This window comes from Toxotes jaculatrix, chromosome 11 (assembly GCF_017976425.1).
Source record: "Toxotes jaculatrix isolate fToxJac2 chromosome 11, fToxJac2.pri, whole genome shotgun sequence".
NCBI lineage: Eukaryota > Metazoa > Chordata > Actinopteri > Toxotidae > Toxotes > Toxotes jaculatrix.
Window position 1 is genome coordinate 15,207,092 of NC_054404.1, and position 12,373 is coordinate 15,219,464.

Genomic DNA, 12,373 nt, shown 5'->3' on the forward strand with positions numbered 1-12,373 from the left:
AAGTGAAGGTTTTCTTCTCTTTTATCATGTAAATGAATTTGAATTAAGAGGAGACAAAACTTACTTTACTTGATTGTCAAAAGTCTTCTCCTCGACTGATGTTATTACTGTACAGAAAAAGCTCTTTTGAATGCTTTTTAGTTCAAAGACAAAAACTCAAGACACACTTCTTATCAGTACCCACTGTGTAGAAAACAACATTGCATCCAAACTACCTCTTTAAAATAATACAGCAACATGTATTTATACTCAGTGTTTTTCTTTCATTTGATGCTGCTGAATTTTTTTGTTTTGTTTAATAATGTTTCAGTGGTGTCAGTTGCCCCTTGCTCTTTAACTTGATGTCAGCAGTCACTGTTATTTTCAGCCTGCAGTTGTGGAAGTTGAATGTGAATTTGACTCGTGATATTCCTTACTAGTCTTCACTGCAGCCTTAGCAGAACTCAATCTAAGTGTCATTCAGCACGGCCTACCTGTGTGCAGCCATAAAAGTGTACAAAGATTTTTGGCACACACACCGTTATGCTCAACATTAAGACAACATTAAGAGTAAAGAGTGTATAGCGCCAGGAAACCCCCTGTTGCTTTTCAGGGCCTACTAACGCACCTTGAAGCAGTAGGAAATGCACTCATCACTGCACTCTGGTAGAGAGCACAGATGATACAAGGGTGAGGGAGAAATACAGAGACGGTCATGGAGTGGCAGAAAGAAAGGGGAAAAGTACTCCACAGGAAAACAACATGTCTGACTCATGAGATGCACAGGGTTTGGAGGGATAGATTGAGAGACTTGAAAACAACTAAGTATAGAACAGACATCCAACACAGTGCAGTTAGTACAGTATTAGCTCTCCTCTTCATGGACACCATCATGCACAAGCTGTAGAAAAACAAGATCATTTAAGAAAAATTGCCCATTGCCAGTGATGTTACCTTGGCAGTGTTTGCCCCAAGGTCACTGTCTATGTGGATGAACTGAACGGTATGCTTCAACATGTAAATGTTTTTTTCCCCAAAGGGAACTGAAATGTGCAGAACACATGATGCCATATTCAGTAGTTTCACCTGTCCCTTGGGGCTTAGACACTTTAGAAATGATTTTTTTCAACCTCTCAAAATGTCTTTCTTTCATATTTTTATCCTGGAGAATGTTATTTGATTCTGATTCTGCAGTAGTTGTGATCAGTTTCACAAACATCGCTATGATAACATGCCAGTGGTCATCACTTTAATGTGATGGCATCAGCGAAAAAGCTGCAATTATTTTAGCTTCATTAACTTGCTTTATCATCTAATCACCTGTGCTGCTAACCTGTCCACCCTAATCTGAGGGTGATGCTCCTCTCCATTTTAGTCAGGACAGGCTAAGATTTACTGCGAGTGAAATCACTGCGAAACCACAATTTAGTGGTGATTAGACCTCTTCATGAAACTGTCGTCATGGGGTCATCTTTCCATAAAAACGGCTCATACAATTTGTCAGATCTGCAGCTCAGATTAAAATGTTTGCAGCTGTGATTTGCCGGCGCTTTTGGGAGTTTTCTGTGATTTGAACTGATGTCAATCACAGCGCTGTCTAGCTTTATACTTCTTTGTAAAAACAAACCAAATCAGTTATAAGAAAGGAGTTTAGGATGTCCTCAACAGTGTACTGCTCGTTGACTCTAAATGGTTTCCAGAGACAGCGAGGCTAATATGCAGGTTAGCTCATTCTAATTGAAATAACATATCTAATACCACAATATAGACCACTGTCAGTTGAATGTTAAATAAAAAATAAGATACAGACAGGTCCCATTATGATATCAGCATTGCTGCAGGGATATGGTTTCAGCTTTCACCTTGCTTTGGCCTTGAGTGTGTACATTGTTGCAGGGCAGATTTACCTACAAATTTAAGTGACAGTTAATCATTGTAATGGGAGAAACTAAGAAACGATGCACATGTTGAAAGTACGAAAAATAGAACTAGAGTAATAATCATATTCCAATAAATTTAATGGAATCGTTAACATCTTTTCAGTTTTTAAGTTTGAATTTTTTCTCTTTATATTTAAACAAATGTGTTACAATAATTCTAATTGGCTTCAGTTATTCAGTGGAAGAGGCTGATTGGTTAAAGCAATTTCCCTTTAACTTTTTCATGATTTTTCTATTGGGCTATAATGAAAAGACCACTGACGAGATCTGGAGAGGACAGAGCCTGAGGGGTAATAAGAACAAAAAGGGCACAAAGAAGGAGAGTATGCATGCCTGCATGTGTGTCACACGATGCTTGTCAGTGTGACACGACAGCTGAAAATCACACAATTATGTACCAGATGAAGGTGACATTAGCCCTGCAGGGCAGCAGCAGGTGAGAGGAGATGAGACAATTTCTTAATTCCCTGGAGACAGTTGTGAGGTACAATGAAAATGCTCCATCCCTCTGTGTTTTTTAGATCAATTATTTATTTATGATTTAATTGAGTACCATAATGCGAAATACATTAACAAATTAGTTGGTTGTAACAAGCATGTATTACTGCAGAACATTAAGTTTTTCCACGTACATGATTACGTCACTCTTTTGTCTAGATGTACATTTTATTTTTGCCACAGCACCTTTTTATAATAGTGCATTTGTATTGCCACTCTGTCATCTTGATAGACAGCCGACAGCAGCAGCATGTGATGTGATTATGAACTGTTCACTCCGGAGTCTGTTTGCTCCTCTCTGGAAACAGAGTGGAGCATCACGCTGAGCAAACAGCGACAGCTGCTTCTTTAGGCGCCGCAGTCTGCAGGTGAGACAGCAGAGGCCAAACGGTTTGATGAAGCAGTTTGACAGGGGGAAAAGCCGAGCGTCATCAAATGATTTCAATATAAAACAATGTGCAGTGCAAGAGGATGTCAGCCAGAGACATGTGATAACTTTCATTCAGTCTTTGCATTCTTTTTTTTTTCAGGAAGTAGGATTATGAAACACAAAACAATTCTCTCTGTAAAGCCTAATGTTATATTATAATGCTGTTTAATATCTATATTTGTAAGTCCATGATAAGTGGTCTGATAGATAAGATATAATAACTAATTGTTTTAAATCAATTCACGAGGATTCCTGTCTTAGACTCTCTCTCAGCAGCTCAGTGCTGCGTCTGACAGCAGTTTTTGAAGAAATCACAGCCAATCACAGGTTCCTCTCTGACAAAATACTCAAATGACACTCATACAGTAATGTTTCTGTATTCTGTAGGAGTTTTAGATTGATTTATTCTGAAAGATCCTTCAAATAGTGCCAAAACCACATTTGAAGTAAAGTGAAACAGATTGCATTGCGTTATATTGTTGTGTATTGCGCTGAGACAGGCCTGAATTGAATCACATCAAACTGACTGCCTCAAATATATTATAGGTGCTCTGAATTATTGCGTCTATATTGAGGTGCATATTGAATCTGTCACAGAAGGAGAGATACACAGCCCTAGAAGGGAATTTGCTTGTGATCCAAAATCTCATCCTGGCTTCTAGACGGTGCTGATGAGGATGAAAATGTTTTCAGTGGCACCTTTGCTAGAGAAAAGCTCCTGCTCCTGCTCACAAATCAGTTTCATTAATTCACAACAGCAAAGAAAGTCAGACCCAGACCATACTGTAGATGAATACATGTATGTGGTCTTTCAAATCCTCCAAACATTATCATGAACATCCTGATAAATTACTATAATTCGTTGTTACATTGTGGCTTGTAGATGAACCAATGTTTGCAGGTGACAGTCTTTGAGCTCTCATCTGGCCAATTTCACAATTTTGCATTCAGAAACGTGAGTCATATGCCAGATGCATGTGACTGGGAACTCTGCCTTTCTGCCCCCTGCTGAAAAGGGGGCTTTAGTCTATGTTGCTGACTTTCATTTAAAGCTTCATAGTAAAATTAGAGGAGCTACAATGGTCACTTTTCCATTGTTGTCTACAATTAAGGCTTGACCATTTATAAAACATAATATCACGTAACATAACTTACAAAAGATGTTCCAGAGGTGTAATGAACCCATTAGGTTATATTAGGGAGACTGATATAATATAATTGCTCCATTTGAAAACACATCACATTACAGTCGTCTCCAACAGCACAATAACTCATGTATGATTAAAATGACTGCTTTGTATTGCATAGAGTTACATTCATCAGCTTCATTCACTAGACTAATCTGTAGGGCCGTGTGCCAGGCTGCTCTTTGTGTACTATGTTCTTGCTGCTATTATAGTAACACAATGGCAACATATAGCAGAGGGTGAAATTGACCTTGTCATATTGTGTAGCACAGAGGACAATCATAGCAATGATCTTTTAGTTACAAGGGCCACCACAGAGAAATAACTGCGGGATTGTTCTTGTTTCACGTGCTTTTCTTTACCTTTTTTTTTTTTTTTTTTTACATTTTCCCACCTGCCGTGTCTTCCTCCTCTCTTAACCTCCTCTTCAGGTGTCAGTTTTACCATGCAGAGAGGTTCTTTCTTTTGCCCACCGGCATAATGAATCACATGGCATGGCACTAGTTGGCAGGGCCTTGTCTCCTCTCAGCTGCCTGAGGAGCCATGTCAGATTGATGTACCAGTCACCTAGAGACTCCTTCGCATTGTGATTAGAGCAGCCAACCGTCCACCCCAACTATGGAGGGATTCACCACAGGATGGATACACACTCTTTCTCTTTGGCTCACACGCACACAAACGGACACGGACTTAAATAGCAAAGGTGATGCAGCAGTCACAGAAGCTTTGTCACAGGGCTTCAGTATGTTTGTGCCCCCAGCAATGTTTCCTGATGTTAAGCCACTCATTAAGCTCAAACCCATTCCCCTTGAACACAGCACGCTCACAGCCATATTTTTTAATTAGTTTATTTAGCCTTTCTTGTGACTCAAGGATGAAACTGCCCTCCTCTAGCACTTGGCTATTCGTTAGTACTTTACTTAACTCTGCAGGGGCTGTGACTCTGGCAGGATTTCAAATGACAAGCGTCACTACAGAGGTGACTCAGAGATTCAGACCTACACAAGTGGTGATGGTGAAGTTGTAGTGATAGGATTGCTGTGTAGTTGGATGGAGATCAAAATGGATTCCAGGAAAATGGACAAAGATAACTTTGAGTAACAAGTGGCAAAATGATTAAACATTTGATAGTTTAATCATATTCGGAGCAGGCAAATGAGGCTTGAGATCTCAGTGTCTTTGCCAACCCATTAGTTTAATCACGGTACAGTATGCACAGTATTTCCTCCCTGATATTTAATTGTCTCTGCCTCCTCAAGCCATTTCTCTTTAGTAATGGCCTACTTATTTATGTGTTTTTGTCTATTTTTCATTAACTTTCCTTGACAGCACCTTGTCAGCTATATCAGTGTTTTCACAGGTCCTTTGTTCAGGTCATGTTAGCCGCTTTCTATCCAGCTATTGTAAGGTAAAGATATGCAAGTTCATTTTTAGTTCTTACAATACTCAGTACTAACACTTGGTCAACAGTCCAGATAATCAATAACTGTGATCTCTGATGTGGCTGCATTTTCTTCTGAATAGGGGAAACTGTGTGTAACCTTGAGGTTAACTAATGTGCTGAATGTATTTCCCTCCCTGTGAAACAATGCCAATTTTCAATGTCTTTTTAAACCTGCAATGTTTACGACATGTTTGCTTAGTAACAGTCTTATGCTTCGTCACCTGTTGTCAGCGTTTTGTGGTGTGTTGTTGCCACTGACAGGAATAGCCTTAAAGTGGCAGCAGAAAAGTGCTTTGCATGTGTTATTCTGTGTGTTGACAGGACACAAACATGCATAGTGTTACTAGTGGTAAAAATCTTAACAGGGTGCCTTTACTTAGAAATTGACACGTTTTATTTCCATGTTTCCATTGTTTGCAATAATGGCTGCAGAATTTCATGTGTTCATCAAAGTGAAATTCTGGACATATCATGTGAGCGCTGACCAAACCGGTGCTAGACTGAACCATGCCTAGTTGATGTCATAATATCACACTGATTAAAATATGTCAATAAGATTTTAAATGCAATATATGAGATGCACAGGATGTTGCTGGCTGTTGGAGCCCTCTGCATGGGACTTACAAACAGTACAGGGACAGACCAGCTAGGAGGGTGCTCCGGGTGAGTAGGCGTGCATACTCCCCCCCTCTGCCTCCTCTTGCCAGCAACACGCTGAGATGGCACTTTCCCCCCACACACTGAGGGATTGAAGGGATACAGAGTGCAAATCAGCTCCCTATCTCAGCTGGCAAGGGTTCATCTATCTGTCCATCACTCTAGTCTACAAGTGATCTGTCTCTATTTATTCATAAATCCTATTCACTCTTTATTCATTGCAGCCATTTTGTTTCACAAGGTCTTTGCTCTGGCTCAGACATGCTGACACACACACACACACGCACACACACACAAATGTGCACCTTTTAAGCTCCAGTGTAAGATTGCATCTCGGCCGTGGCATTTTCTGAAATTATTGAACGTGCTAAGAAAGTGATGCGATGCAGACTGATGATATGAGAGGAAATTGGGAAATAAATACCGAAAAGGAATCTTCCTGAGTCTTACCAGCGTTGAAGTGCTTCCTATCATTATTCAGCAGAGAGGAAAAACAGCATGCCAATTTAAAAGCCCTGTTTATGGGCTTCCATCAAATTTATGGCTTCATTTACTATCTGCAATTGAGGTCTGTGACAAGCTATAAGGGAGCATGACCAGACACAGGGCCGTGGGGAAGCTGCCCTCTTTCTGCATCCGAATAAGGGCTGTAAAAATGAACAGACCGCGCACTGCCATACAAAGAATTAAATTAGATTATGTTGCAAAAATAAATTCTTGTTTTTTTCTCTGTTTTTAATAGACTTGCCACAATAAATTAGAAGGATTTTACAGTTTCCAGGTGCATTTACTATATAAACATAGTGGTTGTATATCACTCTGATGAGGTGTCATGATGGGTGATGTACTAGTAGTAGATAGCCACTAGTTGCAAGGCGTGGCACATTGTTTTACAGTTCAATTTCACCCCGTCAGCAGCCCTTTGATAGCACAGCTGTTTGTTCTAGGCATGAGAAGGATCCTTGGCCTTGTATGACACGAGGGCATATTTTCTCAGAAATCCCTGGCCCTGCTTGATGATGTCAGCACCCAGTTTGGTATGGGATACACTCTGAACTATGATACTAGTTCAGAGTGGCTGCTCTTTCTTCTTTTGCGGTCTGTGCCCCTTCCCCATCCCTCTGTCTGCCTTCATCCATCCTGTTTTTATAGCTGCTGGCCTTCCCTCCTCTCTTTCAGCCCTGCTAGCTGTCCTGACAGTGAGCTGTGGTCAGCAGGGCTGCTGGGATGGTCTGCATGCTAAGCTCGGAGGGGATGGAGGGAGCTGAGGCCAAGGCTAACACAGGTGACCTTGGGGCTGAAGGCAGAGGCAGCATTCACGTGGATGGAGGGAGACAGAAGGATAGAGACATCCATCACATTTTTATTAGCCCCTTGGAGTATTTCCATTTGCATTATACTGACCGATAAGCAACTTTTAAGCATTTTTGTCATGAGGCAGAACTGGGCCTCATTTCAGCATTTTGCATTATTCTCCTTTTCCCTCGTTCCTTGTTCTCTTTGCCTTCACACTAGTGGCTGAGCCTCAACTGTGAGTAATGAAGTTCCTCCCCCTGGCACAACATCATAGAGTGCATCTCTTTTCCTAGGGCCTGGGGAGAAGCTTGGGCACCCACTACCTTGTATGAATAAATTCTCTGTCAACAACATTAATCTGCACTGTAATTGGCCACCACTGCCACAGCAGCCCGTGTTTTATGAGCAGCCGCACAATGGAAAGATTGACTCACTAAAGCTGCACATTCACTGGTGTAATCTAATGACATGGCTGTGTAAATAAGCAGTGGGGGGCACTCACAGATAACTACAGAGAGCAAAGACCACATTATTGCAGTATTTTGCTCATTTAGTGTTATAGAATACATATGTTAGTGTATGGTGTATATATTTTGAAGCAGCCCAGACTCCCATAAATGATGTTAATGATGCTGCACATGATTTACTTACAACATTTTGTGCCAATGGAGTAGTATGCATTTTATGGTGAAGAGTAAGGGATGGTACATGGTATCTGACTTCGCCACCAGAGACCGGGGCTCTTTGACTGTCTCAGACCAACTTTCACTCTAGCACCAACAGCAGTTCAACATCTACCAGATGGACTGACATCTGACTGCCATCAGATATGAGGGCAACAATACCACAGTGTTATGAAAAAGTAGTGTCCATGGCATGAACACTATACACGTCTCTTATATAAGAAGTAGAGAATTACTGAACAAGGGAGTGATTTGGGACACAGCCAAGGTCTGTTGTGAGCATATAAGCATACTGACGTTAGCATTTAGCTCAAAACACCACTGTGCCAGAGTAAAGCCTCACAGTGCCACTAGCATGGCTGTAGACTATTAATCTTGTGTAATTATACAGCACTTGCCATAAACAAGTGTTTCAGTTGCCATAGCTTAACTGTACTGTAGTTGCTATATACATTGATATTAAAGGAATATTTTAATTTGAGAAAGAAAAAACTAGTGGTGATGAGTTAGACGGGTATCCCTACAAACTAATCAGAGGCATAGTCTGAGGTTGTCCCCCCTTCTCATTCAGTCATAAAATACCACTGAAAACTACTCTTTATATTTTTAATGTTACATCTATACATTATATTTTGGTATAAGAAATTATACATGGTGTTTTACTCTCAAAATGTTCATTTATTTATTTTGAGAATGTGTCCCTTTGTATGACAAGATTAGATGGTTCATCTTCAGAACTTAATTACTGGGAAATGCTCCTGATCTCCACAGCTGTAGGCACAAACAGATGTGCTGTAAGAGAGTAGAGTTGTAATGGCGAAAATGTGTTAGATAAGCATCTTGGGGAGAAACAGTGAAATATTTATCAACCTGGTCTCTCACATTGCATGTTTGATGTTGCTGAAAGGCATTAGCATCCTTCCGGTAGACCAGCTGCTGAACTGACCGACTCTTGCCCCATATTTCAATTAATGTCCTGCGGAAATGTGTCCACAAGGCTAGCTCAAAGAAAGCAGGACAATTATTTACAGTAAGGGACGCAGTATGAATCTTTAATAAGTGCTGAAATGCACTTTAAATTATCTGGGTCTCTTATAAAAGCCTTTTTTTTGCTTCAGTATCCGTCTGAGAGCCACTCCTGGTGCTCTATCATAACAGATTGTTCTAGAAGACCTGTAAATGTTAATTAGAGAGGAATGGGCTTCAGTCAGTTTGCAATCCACTGGGGCATGTCTGTGGATCCCTCTGAATTCTCTTCTGGAGTTGGACACAATACATTGCAGAGTCACTCCTTATGTGGTGGAATGAATCAAGATAATGGGGAACTGTAGATCCAGGCTGTCAACTCTGGGGCCATATTTATGGCTTAAGAGTCATTAGACATTGGTTTGGTGTCAGTCCTACCTGACAGACTGCCACCCTGGGGTCACAGGAGAAGGACAGTCTTAGCTTCCAAAAAAAGGACCTGCGAAGACACAACAATGAGAGTAGAGTTTCCACAAATGACTTATTGCCTCTAGCTTTGTATCCCTTGGCTCCCTAAATTTGTTGAAGCTGCTTGGCTATTTTAATCTCCGTAAGCATTGTAGTAAATGAGGGCAGACGTCAGCGTGGATTGCCTCTCCAACAGTGCAGAGCTGATAGCTGCTGGTGCGGGTCATTTGGATGTGAAGTCATGCCCTTCATCACTCCTGAGTGCCAACCCATCATGCCCCCCCTGTGACTACTGCTACTGCTGTTTGCCTGGGGTTCCTGGAGGGAGACAGTTGTCAACACTTTCACTGTTTGTCATTGTCTGTTAGACGTAGTGCCTCAGTCTTGATTGTGCACTCATCTGCACGGTTGGATTGGCTCAGGTTCAATTCCAGTGCAGAAAATTTCCTTTTTCTGTTGAAAAGGTGTGGTTATTTGCCATCATAAGGTCTGAGCATTCACAGTAAACTGAGGGGACAGTTTTCTGGCTGAAATGTATAAGAGAGTTTAAGTTTTTCTAGTGTCACTTCCTCAGTGCAGGTTGTTTTGCAAGCTAAGGTAAAATCCTCTGATGGTTTAAAGCAGCTATAATGAATATTTTTGTAATTACAGTGGATCAAATGAATATTTGTGATGTCGAAGGTTTTGGTGGAATTGACAAACACACACTGATTTGTTACCAAACTCAGTTCCCCTCAGCTCTGTGGAGACCAAAAACAGAGTTTACAGGAGAGTGAATATTGGAACTCAACAACCTAAAAGGATATCATCAGTGTTGTGTTCAGTTTGTTTTTACTGCCCCCAAGTGGCCAGAAACTCAGTAAATTCAGCAAATTCAAATTCTGTTATTTTTCCATTTACATTTTACATGTTTATTTTTACTGTGTTCTAATGCATGAGCAACACAAGATCGTGTTTTATTAATGTGAGCCCACTGAATTCCTGTTAATGACCAGAGCTCATGCCACATCCAAACACCCTCTAATCCATCACTAGCCTTGGTACAGCTCAGGCTCTTAAACCGCCAAACTCTGCTACACTCTGATTGAGATGTTTAATGTAAAATATTGCACTCAAATCAGAGGTGAGGTTTCTGCTTTGTCCTTAAACCTTGTGTAGTCTCACCACAGAAATGTGGTAAGAAGGCAGCACAGCTAAAGTGCCTTATATGCACAGGCTTATTGACACTTGCAGCTAGTAAATAACTAGCTGCATTGATTGGTTAACACTGTATCTCATCCATCTCTGACAAGGGACTATTGAGAAATGATCAATATACTTTTCAATATACATCACTCACCTACTATAACTATTCAACCATTGAGTCAGACAGTCAAAACAACAGATTTGTCACCATGCCAGATAAGGTTCCTTTGTTTTTTTTTCCCCTTCTACTTGTCTATTTTTCTTTCTTAGCATTATTTAACCCTGCCCCCCTCTTCTCTCAGCCAGCTTGAGGTCCACAGACCCTCAGGACTAGAAGCAGTCTGGAATTGCAGTCCAGGGAGACAGTGCCAGGCAGCATCCAGGGGTTAATGCACTGTGATGGCTCTGGGTGCATGGCACTGGTATGGCTGAGTGAACATCACGTTGAAGCATAGTGAGGCTAAACTCTGCCTCTCCAGTGCACAGGCCACAGATTGGCCTTCTCGCATGAGAACACAGAGGAGGATACAATTGTGAGTAAACAATGCAAAAGACAGGCGGCGAGATAAGCTATTATTGTTTTGGTGCTCAGAATCACCTCCAAGCCCTGCGACTGTAATACTTGAGCAAAGTGAACTCATTTTATCTTCAAGGGTAGCAAGGAGATAGAGAATGGTGCGACAGCGAAATGTCAGAGGGTGGTGGGTGTTAGCTGGCAGGAAACCTCCAGCAGCAGAACTCTCCGTTTGATCCCTGTGGCTTAGCTCCATCTGGCTATACACTGACCATGTTAGTGGACAACTGCCACTGCCTCATGGCAACACAACACTGGCTCATGTAGGATAGTGGAGGATGTCTTATCTTTTAGTGAATCAACTCTGTCTTATTAAAAATATTGTGTGCCAGCTTTGCCAGAATAGGCTGCCAGGGCTGTATTAGCCGTTTAGCTCCATGAACACCACAGCAGATTAAGATTGTTATTTAAAGGCCAAAACAGCCTGTGTAGTTGAGTCACTGTGTTATATCAATATAATTAATGCAGAATTTGCAGATCAGAATGGTAGTACTGCTGCTGTGCATTCAGTTACCTGCAGTTAAAGTGACACTGTAACTACAAGTGACATTAAAGGATAAGGGTAATGCTAAAACACGGTGTAACAGTCGCACAAGTAGAGCAAAGTTATTAGGTCTGTGAACTGACTCAGTAATGTCAGTCACATGGCAGCATCTAGGATATCTAAAGTTTGTTAACATTAGCTAGCATTAACCAGTGTAAGATACTGGTCACAGCAGACCAAGACTGTAGCAACAAAACCCCCTACTACATTGAAGGGTGAGTTTTATTGCTTTTGAATTCATCTTTTCATTTATAAGAGGATAAATGTATTAAATCATCTTTCAAAACTTAGTCTCAGTTTAATATGCCTTGTGCAAAGATTGTAAAACAGTGGTTAAACTCTTGATTGGATCTTTATTTGAGACGTCCTGTGATATGATTTTAATGTATGCCTTCTAGCTATTTTCTGTGCCCGTGGCATACTGTAAACCCAGTTCCTTTAACTCACAACTTTTTTTTTTATCCTATTATTCACAAACACCTTAATTCTCAGCATCATTTTTGTGTGCATTTGAGAGTCAAT

The 12,373-nt window shown here is 40.9% G+C and overlaps 1 protein-coding gene across 3 annotated transcripts in view; it reads left to right on the forward strand.

The window, feature by feature from the left end:
- LOC121189347 (neurexin-1a) overlaps positions 1 to 12,373 on the forward strand; it is a 233,719-nt gene that overhangs the window by 48,796 nt on the left and 172,550 nt on the right. The gene's annotated exons all lie outside the window — the stretch shown is intronic.